Source organism: Penaeus vannamei, chromosome 10 (genome assembly GCF_042767895.1).
Source record: "Penaeus vannamei isolate JL-2024 chromosome 10, ASM4276789v1, whole genome shotgun sequence".
Classification (NCBI taxonomy): domain Eukaryota; kingdom Metazoa; phylum Arthropoda; class Malacostraca; order Decapoda; family Penaeidae; genus Penaeus; species Penaeus vannamei.
Genome location: NC_091558.1, coordinates 1,162,269 through 1,174,768, shown reverse-complemented (window position 1 = coordinate 1,174,768; position 12,500 = coordinate 1,162,269). Strand labels below are relative to the sequence as shown.

Genomic DNA, 12,500 nt, shown 5'->3' with positions numbered 1-12,500 from the left:
GATGAATACTAATTGTGAAATAGATTATATATAATAAGATTGTTTTGAACTGTTCACTGTAATTCCGGGATGAAGCATCAGGTATTTCAATAGTTTTCCGAAAAAAAAAAAATCATTGATGATTTCTGATTTTGTTCATTAATATTTCCATTAACGTTATTGACTGAATGACGCAATAAAAACTCCATTTATGCGATTTCCTAAGGAAATTTATACATATTAAGGATAGATTATTTAGAGATTGAGTTTAAATGTTGCATTTTCTGTGATGCTTTCTTCTAATACACACACACACACACACACACACACACACACACACACACACACACACACACATATATATATATATATATATATATATATATATATATATATATATATATATATATATGTGTGTGTGTGTGTGTGTGTGTGTGTGTGTGTGTGTAAACACGCACACATACATATATACATATATAAAAAAGTATCGTTACTCATATTACTGTTGCTAATACTGCTAATATTAATCTTCTCCCTCCATCTTCTGTCGCCAATATCAACATTCAACATCTTTCCTTCTTCTATTGCAACTAACAATACGACTTCTATTCATTGCATTTCTGTTTTTGTTATTTTCCCCGATGCAACATATATGGCATTAGCATTTCAGTTACTGTTGCTACTACCGTGTTTATTAATAATAGGCCTAAATTATTTTTTTTCCAGTTTAGGATCTGCAAAGTCAAGATCACCTATATATCCAATATTTACCTGAAGTTGAGGTTATAATTATTAATAAGTACGAAATAAGTCCAATAATTAAGGTATTACGGGAAACGGCTATTAACATATTAGTAATTAAAATGATACTGAAGACTGCGATATTTCAATGAATATGTTAATTATAGCAACACAGGCGTAGAGGCAAAGGTGATGAAAATGATGATAAAGTAATAATGATGTTAATATTATCTTAAATTCAGCATATCACTCCGACTATTTTGTGATAATGATGAAGTGATGATAATGAGTGGAACAATGATGGTAGCTGGGATGGGGATCATAACGAAGAAAGTAGAAAGAAAAGAGAGTGAATTGACGAAGAAGAAGAAAAAGAGAAATTTGATAAGGAAGAAAAAGAACAAGAAAAAGAGTGTTAACATAAAAAAAAAAGAGCGAAATACGAATGCCAAGAACAAGAATAATCATGATGATGATAATGATGATAACAATAATTATACTAGTTTTAGTAGTTGTAATGATAGTAGCAGTAGTAGTAGTAATAATAATAATCGTGAAAATGATGCCGATAATGATAATAATGATAATGCTGAAATAAGAATTATAGTGAAAATAATAATAAAAGTAATAATCATAATAATGGTAATAATGGTAGTAATAATGATGACAATGATAATAATGAAAATAATGATGATGATAGTTATGATAATGAGAAGGATAGTGATAATCATAATCTTCATATTAATGATAATAGCAACACTAAAATTTGTATTTTTATCATGTAATAGATATCACTAAGAAAGTGATTCTGGTATAGATAATAATGGTAATGATTGCGACAAGAACGACAGCTATAATGATAATGATAGAAGTATTACTTGTAATAATGTTAATAATGATAATGCTCATAATATTCATGATTGAAACAGTAATGACAGTTGCAATCAAATGATAACAGTGATAATGATGAAAGAAAAATGAACAATTTAAAAGAAAGAACAACATAAATATAAGTAATATTGATAGCAACTGTAATAATGATGGTAACAGTAAACGAGCGATATTATTAATAACAAGAGCACTAATAATGTTGATAAACTAATGATGGTTGTCCTGTAAATAATAATATCAATAATTATGAAAAATAAATTTGGTGATTATTATAATGTAGTTATGGTAATAACCATATTCATGTGTACATCTAGATCAATCTATGTGTATAAATAAATGAATATATATATATATATATATATATATATATATATATATATATATATATATATATATATATATATATATATATATATAAAGAAAAAAAAAGAGAGAGAGAGAGAGAGAGAGAGAGAGAGAGAGAGAGAGAGAGAGAGAGAGAGAGAGAGAGAGAGAGAGAGATACATATACATACATATGTATATATAAACATACATACATACATGTATATATACATGTGTGTATACTTGAGTATACATATATACATGTTTATGCAGACACACCTACACACACACATTTATATATATCCGTAAAATGAATTCAGGATTTAAGATTGTGAAATATTATCTAGGTATTCATGCACGGACACGTTTATCATTATTATTATCATTATAATTATTATTCTTAATATTGTTATGATTATTACCATTATCATCATCACTGCCACTGATTTATCATTATCATATCTTTACTATCGTTATTGGTATTATTAGTATTATCATCATTATCATTATTACCCTTAAAACTACTGTTTTTTATCATCATTATAATCAATAGTATTATCATCATACGTATTTCTAATATTATCATTATATATACATATATATATATATATATATATATATATATATATATATCATATCTTTATATATAAATATTATATTATCATAACTACTTTTATTATGAACACTTTTGAATATAAAATTATCTTTCTTATCTTAACGCAATGCATTTGAACCCAAATATACTAAGGAATCCCAAAACATGTACTTACTATATATGTTGTAAGTGTATGCTTAAAGATCATATTTCCTTGTACAAAATTCCCTAATCTTTGAGGAGAGAGCAAAAATAACACGTTAATATGGAACAAGATATTCATATGTTCAGATCTGAACAATATAGCTTCTTTGTGTATCGAAATTACATATGAAATGACAGTTTTTTTTCTTTCCTTTTTTAAATTTCCTTTTATTTGAAATAAAGTAACACTATTATTTTCTTGAGGAATCTTACCAACTGTAAATAGGAAAACTTACAGCAGAGAAACAGTAACAAAACATCAATTTCTATTTTCTACTCAAAATAAATTATATCTTTACGCATACAATTCATACACATGGAAGATCTCAACCATACAAGACAACATACAAAAGAAAAACATAAATCTATATCTTTCTCCTTAGAATAACTATTCTAATTATTTGACACAGGAAATAGCTTTACTAGTTGAAACAACTTTCCAACTTTATACATACACAATTCATAGGCCGAGACACCTTAAAGATGGTCCCATGTAGTAATTTCAACTTAAAATAATTCTTTCTAATTATTTTAGCTACTGAAACTCTTCTCTTTGAAATAACTTGCCATCTTTACACATAATTCATATGCGCAAAAATAGTCCTCAATAGTTATTTCGAATTAAAATACTTATTCCAGTTATATCACCGCCTTAAAATAAACCCATCCGTTTAAGGAAACTTTCCAGTCTTATACATACGCAATTCATACGGAACCGAAATATGTAAGAAAGAAAATAAAAGAAAAACCAAAATTTGGTGTCTTTCCGCCATCAACAGTCGGTCGGCCATCGAGGTCCCCCGAAGGACAGCCCTCAGTGTGAGTTGAGACTTGGAGGCGAGCAGGTCGATGCGCGGTCCGTCTCTCGCGTGAGGATGTGTTTATTAAACCCGTCTCGTTTCTGGTGTCTCTGAGGATCTCTCTGAGTGGAGTACAGAGTTTGGTGTGTCCAATGCGAGCTAGACAGTGAGAATCTGTGGATAGTTTGTGAATATATGTATTTTTTTTTGTTTTACATTTTTTTATTTTTCTTCTGCCATCGCCCGCTCGACCGGAGCTGAATCGTATTAGCGGTAAGTAATATCTGTGGATCAGGGTTCTGCGGGAGTGCTAAGGACAGTGTCCGAGAAGTGGAATCTTCCAGGATTTGATGTTCAATCTGAGTTGATTTTCTTCGCTATTCTATTATCTTTACCATCATCTTTATTCAGAAGGTGGGAGATCATTTATCCGTAGTTCAAGATTCTTCGCTAGAACTGTAGTGTATGTGTTTTTTAATTGACTTTCCTTGTTTTATTGAAAAGAGCGAGCTTAGCCGGCGGTGAAATGGGAAGTCAGACAAATATTTCGTCGCCATTTGAGACTGACAGCGATATGTAAGAACTTTTATGAATGGAAAACAAGAGGGAGAGGGAGAGGGAGAAGGAGATGGAATTGGAGAAGAAGGAGAAGAAATTGGAGAAGAAGGAGAAGAAATTGGAGAAGAAAGAGAAGGAGATGGAGATGGAGAAAAAGGAGGAGGAGAAGGAGAAAAAGGAGGAGGAGAAGAAGGAGAAGGTGAGGGAGAGGCAGAGACAGAGAGAGATAGCGAGCGAGAGAGAAAGAGAAAGAGTAAGAGAGAAAGAGAAAGGAGAAGCAATAGTAAAGAAGAAGAAGAAGAAGAAATGAGAACTGCAATAAACATGCCCAGAGGTTTATTGCTACTGATGCAATTGTCTTTCTCGGTAGCAGTTCTTTAATATCTTTTATTAGCGAGATACGAACAGCATTAGCATTATATATTAATATTGTGTTTTTGTTGGTCTTGTTTTTTTATTATTGTTATTATTATTATTATTTTATTATTATTATTATTATGTTATTGTTATTATTATTATTATCATTATTACTGTCATTATTATATTATTATTATAATTTTCATTATTCTGTTATTATTATTATTATTATTATTATTATTATTATTATTATTATTATTATTATTATTATTATTGTCATTATTTTTTTGTTATTATTATTATTATTATTATTATTATTATTATTATTATTGTTATTATTATTATCATTACTATTATTATTACCCACATTATTTTTATCATTATCAATACTGTTATTATTGTAATAAATATTATAGAAATTATAAATATTATTTTTTTCCTAGTAATTGTAGAAGTAGTAATCATTGCCATTATGATTGTCATGATAATGATGATCATAATCATAAAAATAATGGTAACTATGATGATAATAATAATAGTGATAATAATAATAGTGATAATAATGTTGATAATGATTATGATGATAATAACAAAGATGATAATGATAATGATAATAATAATAATGATTAGGATAACACTAGAAATAATGACAGTACTGATGATAACAATAATAACGATAATGATAATCACATCTAACAAAAGAATAATAGTAATGAGAACAATAACAAAATAATAATAATGATATTACTAGTACTACTACTAATAATAACCATAATATATTCTTATATCACCATCATTCTTATTTCTCTTAATTAATGTGTCCTATACACTCATTTTTATTAATGTTGATGTTATTATTATTGTTATGATAGTTGGCAATATCATCATTAATTCAATACTTTTTTGTAGATGATAATGAAGTAGTGGTAACAATGACAGTGATGAACATTATGATATTAGTGATGATGATTGTGATTGGAATGAAAAATATAATAATAAAATTGATAATGATCTTGGTGGTAGTAATGAAAATGATAATTGAAGTAGTAGGTATATTTGTGATAATGATTATGATTATATTGATTATAATCATTGTTAGTATTGTAATTCTGCTGTAGTAGTTGTTATTATTGTTATTATTATTATTTTTATTATTACTATTGTCATTATCATTATTATTATTGTTATTATTATTGTTGTTGTTATTATTATTATTATTATTATTATTATTGTTATTGTTGTTGTTTTTGTTGTTATTACTATTATTATTATTGCTATTATTATTTTGTTCTTATCACTATTATTATTATATTGTTAGAAATATTGTTATTGATATTGTTATTGTTATTGTTATTATTATCATCATTATCATCGATGATGATATTGATTTTTTATTATCATTGTTATCCTTCACTTTTATCATATTGTTATTATATTGTTATTGTTATTATTTTAATTTTATTTATCATTGTTGTAATTATTTTTATCATTATTATTGTTATTGTTAATATAGTTACTATAATCAATATTGCTGTTGATCCTAATGATACTGATACTGATAATAATAGTAGTAATAATGATGATAATAATAATGATCATAATAATGATAATAATAATAATAATAATAATAATAATGAAAGATACTACTACTTCTAATAATAGTAATGATAGTAATAATGATGATAATGATATTATTGTCATTGTTATTTCCGTTATTATTCTTTCTATAATTATTGCAATACCATTTCCATCAGCTTCTTTTCATCATCATTACCAGGAGAGTAACAGAGTAATGATAATAAAAATGATAGTAATAATAGCAATGATAATGATGACAATGGCCGTATAAGCAAAAAATGGCATTGGTTATGATATGAGTAATAGTAATGTCAACAATAAGAAACAACAATAATAATGATATTACTCTTCATTACGATTATTAATATTAACACAACGAGAAAAAATAAGTTCTCTGAATACCATGTAGCAATGTCTCCTAAAACAATTTCATGCGCCATAGACATCACAATGTATACAATTATACATAACGCTGTGTGTGTCATGTAAACAGATTTAGGATTGTGAATTTGGTCTTTACTGATAATGATGATAACGATAATGATAGTAATGATGATATGGATGATAAATGATAATTGTAATGATAATGATAATGGTAATGATAATCATGTGAAAAAATGATAACAATAACATTGACAATAAGAATAACATGTACAACAATGAGAGTAATGATGACAGCAATAATGATTGTAATAATGATATGAATGATACTGATGATGCTGATATTCAGTGATAATAACAATAATAAGAACAGCAACAACAATAATAATGATAATAATGACGATAGTAATAAAGAAAGTAATAATAATGATTATGACAATGATGATGATAATACGATGGCAGTTACTATTGTCTTATTATTTGCATTACTAATATGCTTTAATGTTCGATTAGCTTAACTTTTAATGTAACAAAGATTGAAGAATTACGATCCATCAAGAATGGCGATGAAAACGGTAAGAAGTCGGAATATTAATGATGATAAAAGTAATGAGAAATCTTGACTATGGTGAAAAATAAGAGCAATAAGACTTGATAGTAATAATAGCAATGATAATGATGATCATGGTAATGATAATGATAAACAAAAATGGCATTGATGATGATAAGAGCAACATTAATGTCAATAATAATAAAAACAATAATAACGATGATATTACCACTGATAATGAAACAGTGGCAATGATACGAATGATGGTGATGATGCTGTAACTAATAACGATAAATATGATTATGATGCTACTAAAAGTGATAATGATAATGATGTTGATAATGATGATGATGAGTATTTTTAACGATAATGAATATTATGCTCATAATGGTCGTGATTATAATAATGCTATTTATAATAATGATCATCTTAAGGACAGTAATTAGTGATAATAAGCGCAGTGGTAATAATTATGACTAAACAGTTCTAAAGAAAAATAATATAAATAGCAAAATTATCATCATCGTCACCATAGTCATTGTCACCATCATAATTATCACCAACCACCACCACCACCACCATCATCATCATCATCTTAACCACCATGCACAAAAAACCGCTGACAACAATGATTATAATAAAAGCAGCAGCACCATTCTCCTTCAAGTGGCGACGCAGCAGTATACCCGAATCAGATTTCTGTTCGACGAAAGCGCGGCTGTCCCTTCCAAGCACAACGTGAAGGCAAAAGCATTAAGTTCAAGGCTAAACGAAAGAACTTTGGCAAGAGTGAAAGCAGGGAAACTGGAGACGAAAGCACGAAGTTACACGAAAACTGGATGTAAAGGCAAAATTTACCGTCTTCGAGTTGGGCGAAAGAGTGAGGTTTGAACGAAAGCACGGAATGATAAGGCCAAAACAGAAGGTTTGAACGAAAGCACAAGTTTCTGGTCACACGAAAACTTGAGGTAAAGGCGGAAGCACGGAATGATAAGGCCAAAGCAGAAGGTTCTGGACGAAAGTAGGTTTCTGGAAAGGTTCTTGACGAAAGCACAAGTTTCTGGTCACACGAAAACTTGAGATAAAGACAACACGAATTTTTTGTTAAATGGAAAACATGAAGGGGAGGACGAAAGCACACTCTTAAGACGGAGAAATCTTGAGATGAAAACGAAGGCGTGGGGTTTTGACCAGAAGAAAACACGATGATAAGACGAGAGCACTAGGCCACAGGAAGGAAATATAACGCATACACTCGGGTCTGACCAAGACGAAATCACAGGAGAAGAAAGCATTCGTATCTAACGCAATCACAGACTTCTAGCTAAGACGAAAGCACAAAAGCTCAGGCCAAGGAAGCATAGAGGTTTAAGGTAAGGCGAAAACACCAAGTCCTGCCCGAGACAAAAGCCCTCTCTCTCTCTCTCTCTCTCTCTCTTTCTCTCTCTCTCTCTCTCTCTCTCTCTCTCTCTCTCTCTCTCTCTCTCTCTCTCCCTCCCTCCCTCCCTCCCTCCTTCCCTCCCTCTACCTGATCTATCTATCTCGCTGTGTATATATCTATACGATTGTCTATCTCTCTCTCTCCATTTACCTTTCTCTCACAAATTCTCTCTTTCTCTCTCCTCCTCCCTCCGGGCGAGCAAGGCGAGGTAGCAGTCAGGCGAATTTGCTTGTGCAGTCGCCTCGCTAACTGTTTGCTGACGCTTGGCTGACCAGCGGCTCTCGCGGTTACACATGCTGGGATTGGATTGTGCGGACGTGAGTGTGTGTGTGTGTGTGCGTTTGGGTGTGTGTGCGCGTTCGTACGTGAGGTGTAGATGTGTAAGTGTGTGTGTGTGGGTTTGTGTTTGTGTTTGTGTGTGTGTGTGGATGTGTGTGTGTGTGTGTGTGTGTGTGTGTGTGTGAATGTACGAGTGCGTGTGTCTGTGTGTGTGTGTGGAGACAGACAGATAAGTATTTAAAATCAAACCATTAATTAGACAAAGAAAAGACCTAACATTCATCACTAGCATTTACAATATTTATCCTTTTCCTCTTTCTCCTTCTCCTCCCCTTCCTCCTTTTGTTCTTTTTATTTTTTTTCCTTTTTTTTCTTTCTCCTTCTCCTCCCCCTCCTTTCTTTTTTTTCTTTTTCTCTCAGCTGTTTTTAATTCTTGCAAGAACAGCGCCGGCGAGGGAGACGTGGCCATGTGGTCGCCGTCTGCGCTCAGTCACGTTGTTTTTTTATTGATTTATTGTTTTATTTCTTACATTTCCTTCTTTGTTTATTTATTTTTTATTGTTTACTTATGGTTTTTAAATTGTATTCCTTGTTTTGTTGTTGTTGATATTTGGATTTATTTTTATATTTATTTCCTATTTAGTATATTGATTTATTTATTTCTTAGATTATATTTTTCATGTTTATTTTTTAAAATCTATTTTTATATGTAATTGTTCGTTTATTTTTTGTTTATTTCAATAATTGATTGTATTTAATTATATGTTTATTCATGTATATTTGTTTCCTTGTTTTATCTGTTTATATATATATTTATTCATTCATTTTGTCTCCTTGTCTGAGGTTAAGAGCTGATGAAAGAAGGGAAGAGGGAGAAGAGAAGAGAAGAAAAGAGAAGAGAAGAGAAGAGAAGAGAAGAGAAGAGAAGAGAAGAGAAGAGAAGAGAAAGGGTTAAATCTTAGAAGAAGAGAAAAAACGGATTAGAGGTAGTCTAAAAAAAACAATAGTAAAAAAATAGAATAAAAATATAATGATCATAAATGCTGAAAATAATGATAATGATAATAATAAATAATGAGGAAGAAATAAGAGTAAGGAGAAATGAAAGAAGGAAGACTGAAAAGACAAAAAGAAAAGGGAGTAAAGCATACAAGAGAAGAAACACAAGAAAAAAGACTTAAAAGACGAGAAGCAAAAATGGGAGTAAGCTCTAAAATGCAATAAAAAAGGAAGGATATAAAAGACAAAGAAAAAAGGTAATCCCCAAGAGAAAAGAAAAGAGGAAAACTTGAGAGAAGAGAAGGAAATGGGAAGACCAAGGAGACGAGAAGAGAAAGGGAAGACCTAAGAGACGAGAAGAGAAAAGGGAAGACCAAAGAGACGAGAAGAAAAAGAATAGACCAAGGAGACGAGAAGAGAAAAAGAGAAGACCTAAGAGACGAGAAGAAAAAACGGAAAACCAAAGAGACGAGAAGAAAAAGAGAAGACCAAAGAGGCGAGAAGATAAAAGGGAAGACCAAAGAGACGAGAAGAGAAAGAGAAGACCTAAGAGACGAGAAGAGAAAAGGGAAGACCAAAGAACCGAGAAAGAAAAGGGGAGTAAGCCCAAAAAAGGAGAACTATAAACAAGGCGAGAAGAGGCGACTCATAACTGGGCATCTTCACGTGTCGCTTCCCCGCTCGCCCATCCGTCTTGGTAGCCCGGTCGCTCTCGCCCTCGCTCTTTCTCTCTTTCTCTCGTCTTCGGTCGCTCTCTTGTCCTTGGTCTTTCTCTCTCTCTCTCGGTCTCTCGCTTACTCGCCCTCGCTCTTTCTCTCGTCTTCGGTCGCTCTCTTGTCCTCGGTCTCTCTCTCTCTCATCTTGGGTCTCTCGCGCGTCCTTGGTCTTTCTCTCTCGTCTTTGGTCTCTCACACTTACTCTTTCTCTCTCTCTTGTTCTCTCGCTTACTCGCTCTTGCTCTTTCTCTCTTTCTCTCGTATTCGGTCGCGCTCTCTCTCTCTCTCATCTTGGGTCTCAGAGAAAGAGTGGAGAATGATCAAGATCAAGATGCAGAGAGAGAGAGGGAGGGAGGGAGGGAGGGAGAGAGAGAGAGAGAGAGAGAGAGAGAGAGAGAGAGAGAGAGAGAGAGAGAGAGAGAGAGAGAGAGAGAGAGAGAGACAGAGAGAGAGAAAGAGAGAGAGAGAGAGAGAGAGAGAGAGAGAGAGACAGGCAGACAGGCAGAGATAAAAAAGAAAAAGAAGGAAAGAAAGAAAGTAACAGAAAGACCGAGAGCGAGCGAGAAACAGAGAGAGAGAGAGAGAGAGAGAGAGAGAGAGAGAGAGAGAGAGAGAGAGAGAGAGAGAGAGAGAGAGAGAGAGAGAGATAGATAGATAGATAGATAGAGAGAGATACTTAGATAGATAGATAGATAGATAGAGAGAGAGAGAGAGAGAGAGAGCGAGAGAGAGAGCGAGAGCGAGAGAGTAAAAAAGGAAGAAAGAAAGAAAGAGAAACAGAAAGAGAGAGAAACAAAGAGAGAGAGAGCGAGAGCGACAGGAAGACTGATGCCCAAACTGCGTGCCTGCGAGCCGTCAAGCGCCCCCCCCCCCCCGCCCCCCCATCCCCCGCCCTCGCAGAGCCTGGCAAGACAATCAGAATCACAATATACCATCTCGGAGAGGCGGTTCGCGTCCACTACACAAGGCGTCCATCTCGCTGCTTTTCGACGTCGATCGCACTCAGTGTCTCCCCGGCCGTGATGAGGCCAGGACGCCGTCGCTGCGGCTCTTTACGGAGGGGGTCGTCGGCTGTTGATTTGGGGGGCGGGGGGGGAGGGGGGGTTGGCGTCGGGTCGGGATTGCGTTCGGCGAGAGTCGGGACACTGTCGCGATGGCTCCGTTGGTCTGTTTTTATCTTACTATCCTTATTACTTATTAGAATGCTGGGAGAGGATAAGTGTTTTGGGGTGATCTTGCTGTGCAGGGTCGGTTGCTGGTGGTAGGTAGGCAGGCAGATAGATAGATAGAGAGAAAGATATAGACAGAAAAAACATATAGATAGACAGACAGGCATATAGACAGACATAGATATACAGACAGACAGACAGACAGACACAGAGGCAGACAGACAGAAAGACATAGACAGACAAACATATAGATAGACAGACATGCATACACAGACTTATAGATATACAGACTGACAGACAGAAAGACATAGATAGACAGACAACAACGCAACAGGAACTCCACACATAGGCAGACTAATATATAGATAGGCAGATATGCATATAGACAGACTTATAAATATACAGACAGACAGACAGACAGACAGACAGAAAGACATAGATAGACAGATAACAACGCAACAGGAACTCCACACATAGGCAGACAAATATATAGATAGGCAGACATGCATATAGACAGACTTAGAGATATACAGACAGACAGACAGGCAGACAGACGGAAAGACATAGACAGACAGACTTAGAGATATACAGACAGACAGGCAGACAGACGGAAAGACACAGACAGACAGACATAGATATACAGACAGAAAGACAGACGGAAAGACATAGACAGACAGACATAGATATACAGACAGAAAGACAGACGGAAAGACATAGACAGACAGACATAGATATACAGACAGAAAGACAGACGGAAAGACATAGACAGACAGACATAGATATACAGACAGGCAGACAGGCATGTAGGCAGGCAATCGGGCAATCAGGCAAGCAGTCGGGCAAGCAGGCAGGCAGGTTTCTTCCCGACGCGTTGCCCTATCCTCCATACCCCGAGATATCTTGCCCCCTGTCTGATTCCCGGCCAGATCCTCGTGCCCT

The 12,500-nt window shown here is 33.6% G+C and overlaps 1 protein-coding gene across 1 annotated transcript in view; it reads left to right on the top strand.

Annotated features, from left to right (window-relative positions):
* Positions 1-3,543: 3,543 nt before the first annotated feature.
* The window catches only part of LOC113826706 (protein bowel), an 89,396-nt gene continuing 80,439 nt past the window's right edge, over positions 3,544-12,500 (top strand). Inside the window, exon 1 of the mRNA XM_070126185.1 lies at positions 3,544-3,806. The gene's annotated coding sequence lies outside the window, so the exon portion shown is untranslated. The remainder of the gene's footprint in view (positions 3,807-12,500) is intronic.